Below are 5,488 nucleotides of genomic sequence, written 5' to 3' on the forward strand. Positions count from 1 at the left end.
AAAGTTGGTCTCAGTTTCCCACACTGACTCTGAATGCTGTGGTCAGTGAACAACAAAAGGACTTTGAATGGAGTCTTTGTGACTGACACTGGACGTGTGTGGTGGTAGAAACAGATCCGGTCGTCACCCACCATCTGGAGGGAAACCACACCATTGGCTGGCTTTACCAAATTATTTTTGACAACCCTCGTTTTTCTGTTTATTTTTTTTATAACATTTTCCACAAACTACTTTTTTTTCATCATGAGAAGCCGGATCAAAATGTCAGCTCTGTAGATGAGGGTAGAAGGTTAAATCAGCTGTTTCCTGAAGTGTGCCAAACCTCTCAAGAGAATAATCTGCTGCTCACGGGGTTTAAGATGATAATCATGCTGCACTCTGCTCTCCAGTGTTTTCCCACACTCTGTCTATTAAAATAACTTAAAGGGCCCATTGCATGCTTTTCCGGTTATTACCCGTCTCCTTGTGTGTTATGAAGGTGTCCATGCATGTAAACAGTCTGCAAAGTCAAAACCCCTCAAAGTACACCCTGTAGGGAGTAAAACTCTAACACAGAAAAGACCTCCCCCAAAAGCCTCGTTGGAGATTTCTCAGTTTCCATTGTTTACTTTCTGCCCCGCGTGACGTAGCTGCACCGCGTGACGTCACTTCCTCTGCCAGCCGACCATATTAAGTGTCGTAAAACCTGCTTCTTTTCAAAGCTCTATCCAGTCATGTCACGGAGGGTCTGTTGCCTGTCTTGTTTGGAGAAATCCACAATGTTTGCAGTACCGAAGGCAGAACCACGACAAAGTCAGTGGTTGACATTCCTTTTTAACACTGTTCCAGCTGATTTACCAGCCGGTACTGTTGTGTGTGCGCCGCATTTCACGGACCAAAGCTTTAAAAACTTAACAATGTTTAGCTTCGGACTTGCAAAGCTGATATTGGAGGACGATGCTGTTCCTACTTTGTTTGGACCAGCGGGAGATTCGGGTACACAACCTGTAAGTATTCATTGTGGTTTGTGTATTTATTCTGTTTAAAACAAACAATGTATCTACCACGACTGTGTAAATGCTATTCTATGCTATGCTACCGAGGTAAACACGAGGGCTAATGAGCATTCCCAGACCTCAACACCGATGTTAGCACATGGCCTTTTTTACGTTCTGCCTTGGCTCCAAAGACCATTACCTCAGTTTTATCTTTGTTTAATTGGAGAAAGTTCTGACACATCCAGTCATTGATTTGTTCAATGCACTTACTCAGTGTTTGAATTGGAGAATAGTCTCCTGGTGAAATTGTTACGTACATTTGTGTGTCATCTGCATAGCTATGGTAACTTATTTTGTTGTTCTTCATTATCTGAGCCAGTGGTAGCATGTAGATGTTAAAGAGAAGAGGCCCCAAGATGGAGCCTTGAGGAACCCCACATGTCATATTTGTCAACTCAGATGTGTATTTACCTATAGAAACAAAGTTGTTTCTCTCCTTTAAGTAGGATTTAAACCAATTTAGAACTGTTTCCGAAAGTCCCACCCAGTTTTCCAGTCGGTCTAGTAATATGCTGTGGTCAACAGTGTCAAACGCAGCACTGAGATCTAATAATACTAACACTGAAGTTCTGCCACTGTCTGTGTTTAAGTGGATGTCGTTAAAGACCTTTACAAGAGCAGTCTCAGTGCTGTGGTTTGGACGAAAGCCTGACTGGAACACATCGAAACAACCATTTAAATGCAAGAAATTACTCAACTGTTGAAAAACAACTTTTTCAATGATCTTACCTAGAAATGGCAGGTTTGATATGGGCCTGTAATTGTTCATTACTGAAGCATCTAGATTATTCTTTTTTAAGAGCGGTTTAATGACTGCAGTTTTCAGGGCCTGTGGAAAAATACCTGAGTGAAGAGATTTGTTTACTATATGAAGTAGTTCTGAGGCCATGCAAGGCAATACATCTTTGAAAAATCCTGTTGGAATAATATCAAGGCAGCAGGAGGAGGACTTCAGAAGTTGTATAATGTCCTCTAGGTTTTTATCATTAATCTGATGGAATTGTGTCATGATGTCTGAATTGATGTTAAGTGGACACAGAGACAGCACATTTGCTGTTCCTGATGCAGAGGCACTGACTGCTTGTCTGATTTTCTGAATTTTGTCAGTGAAAAAGGAGGCAAAATCATTGGTTAGAAATTCAGAGGCTACTGACACTGGGGGGTTAGTTAGTCTGTCGACGGTAGCAAACAAGGCACGTGCGTTGTTTTTGTTTTTGGTAATGATGTCAGAGAAGAATGATTGTCGTGCGTTTTTCAATTCCAAATTATATATAATTATAAAGGCCAAGTCTAAAATAAGTGAACCTGGAGATTTGTTTTTCGCCACCTGCGTTCAGCTTTTCGACATTCTCTTTTTTCTGTTTTAACGGTCATGGCCTTTCTCCATGGAGATATTTTCTTCCCAGTCACTTCCTTTACCTTAATTGGAGCAATGGCATCTATAACATTTTTAATTTTTGAATTAAAATGATCTACTAGCTCATCTACTGAGATGTTAGCAGGGGCAAGTGTGGAAGAAAAATTCTGAGTAAACATTTCCCTAGTATTTTCAGTTAAATATCGCTTTGTGGTTACCTGTTTTTGAACACTTGTGTGAACAGAAATAGAGCTCTCAAAGAAAACACAGGAATGGTCAGAGAGCGCAACATCAGTCACCACAACCTTAGAGATATTCAGACCCTTTGAGATAATTAAGTCCAGAGTGTGCCCCTTATTGTGCGTGGGCTCCGTCACATGCTGAGTCAGTCCATAGCTATCAAGAACACAAAACAGTTCTTTAGCCCCTCTGGGGGTTGTCAACATGGATGTTAAAATCACCAACAATGACTAGACGGTCAAAGTCAATACACACTATAGACAGCAGTTCAGTAAAGTCATCAAAAAAGCTTGCACAGTATTTGGGTGGCCTATAGATATTTAGGAACAGAGCTCGAGAGGAGCATTTCAGCTGAAGGGCCACATATTCAAAAGAATCAAAGTTTCCATACGATGTCTTCCTGCATTGAAGGGAATCATTGAACAGAATAGCAACTCCACCCCCTTTCTTGTGCATTCTTTCCTGACTCATAAAACTAAAGTTGGGAGGGGTTGATTCGATAAGAACAGCTGCACTGTTATTTTGTTCAATCCAAGTTTCTGTTAAAAACATAAAATCAAGATTGTGCTCAGTGATAAAATCATTGATTAAAAATGTTTTTCCTGCCAAAGACCTGACATTTAATAAAGCTAGTTTAAGTTTGTTAAACACACTATCAGTCATGTTTTTTGTAACAAGCTGTGGCTGACATGGAATCACTGCTAAATTAGATAAACTCACACAAACGTTTGAGCGCTTCCTGTATCTAAGATGATTTACCGCTCTTAATCTATTACCTATCAACACAGATATCGGCAAAGCTACTGGCAGGCAGGGCCCCGGCATGTCCTGGAAAGAGTTGAGAGTGCCATACGCCCTTGAGCCTGGACCCAGCAGATATCAGTTTGCAGATTGTTTTGGTTTGGATGATTGTGGTAGGCATGGTGATGAAGCCGGGAGAGATGGTGCGCATCTCTGCTTCGGTGATTTTGGTGGGCGTCGTTGAGGGGCGGGGGTAAAGGACATGCTGCCAGCCCTGCGTAACGCCTTAGTTTGGTCTTTGAAATCCAGGAAGGAATCGGTGCCAGCCCTCTGTATCTCCTTCATGTGTTCAACGATCTCCAGGATGGTGGGCGTGGGTGAAAGGGTGAACGGAGTATCCTCAAAGGCGTTGATAGGGGGGGGGGGGGGGTGACGGGCGGTGGGGACTCCTCCGTGTGTTTCATAGGTCTCCCATAATCAGAACATTCCTCAGGCGGGTGCAGTGATACTTCTTCAGGGTTTTCTGCGCGATGTGTTGTGTCTATCTCCTGTTTTGATTCCTCTTGCCGCTTGTCCTTGGCAGAGGGAACAGATTGATGACGCAGGCAGTTGAATATGTTAGAGATAAACAATTTCACTCCTGACTTGTTCAGGCAAACTCCATTTGCCTTGAAAATATGTCTGCGATCCCAGAAAAAGTTAAAATTGTCAATAAAATGCACAGAATGGTCAGTACAGGCAGTTGAAAGCCAGGTGTTCAGTGCAAACAATCTGCTGAATCTCTCCACTCCTCTTCTGACTGGCGGTAGAGGGCCACTGATGAACACCTCTGCATTTTGAGAGCTGGCAGTTTCCAACAGACATTTAAAGTCTTTTTTCAGCACTTCTGACTCTTGTTTCACAACATCATTTGTTCCAATGTGCAGAACCACATTCTTCACAGTCGGATGTTCAGCCCCAATATGCAGGATCTTCTCAGCCAAGTCAGAGACCGTATCCTTTGGAAAACAGAGTACTTTGATGTTGTTCTTACTACACAGACCTTTTACATCTCTTACAGCAGAGTCACCCACAATCAGAGTTTCAGGCCCAGTCGTTAGCTTTCCCTCTAGTCTTTTACTTTTGGAGTAGCTATTGGTCCTTACCCTGCTGTGTGAAGAGGACGGGTTATCCAGGTCATCAGAAAGAGATCTCCGGCTCTCGGTCAGCGGAGCGTATCTGTTCTGGATTGGCACACTTGGTGGTTTAGGAGGATTTTTTGTAATTCTCCCTTTAGCAGCTGTCCACTGCTGTTTAGGGGTTGAAGAGGCGCTCTTCCTGGGTGATAACAATGCAGGCCAGCCGGTCGCATCACATATTTCTGAGTGTTGGGCTCTGCCTGTTATGCGTCCTCCCAAATCCCATGGAAATGATTTACTCTTCGGCTTTGCACCCAGAGAGTTCCAGGGAGGACTACCACTTGTAGATGTATTACCCGGTACACAGCCCTCCTGTTCCTTGGAATCCTTGTAGCTGCTAACTAGCTGTGAGTTAGCATACCCTTTTCCACTATTTTGCAACACTGGTAAAGTGGTGTCATTCCCACAACATAGTCCATTCACTTCCACGTTAACTTCCAACCGTTGCATTTTCATTTCCAGCACAACTATCTTCTGTAGAAGTTTGTGGAAGTCATCTGTAGAGAACGGAGGCATTTTTCTACCAACTAGCTTAAGCTAAATAGCATGCAGTAGCCTACCAGGCTTTAGCTGTTGCTAGGCCACGCTACTGTAAGACTGGGGTCGTCGTAAAAATGTTGAAATATGGCTGAAAACCTCCGTCTATTTACGCAGATGAACTGTCCCAGTGATCGGTTAATGTCCAGGAGCCGCTGCTCGAAGTTTTCAGAGAATAAGAATAGGAAAATCAGCATAAAAAGTAAGCAGAGGCAGGAGCAAGCAGAAAAGCGTCTGCACTGTAAGAAAGATAAGGCAGCAGCTATGATAGATAATCATAATTGGAGAATTTCGTCTGCAAACACACACGAAATACTCATAGACAGTATACTCTGGCTGATTTAACGTACGGTCAGTCGCCAAACATAATTAAATTGAAGTTGGCGGTCCTAGCAGCT

Source organism: Pseudochaenichthys georgianus, chromosome 5 (assembly GCF_902827115.2).
Source record: "Pseudochaenichthys georgianus chromosome 5, fPseGeo1.2, whole genome shotgun sequence".
Lineage (NCBI taxonomy): Eukaryota > Metazoa > Chordata > Actinopteri > Perciformes > Channichthyidae > Pseudochaenichthys > Pseudochaenichthys georgianus.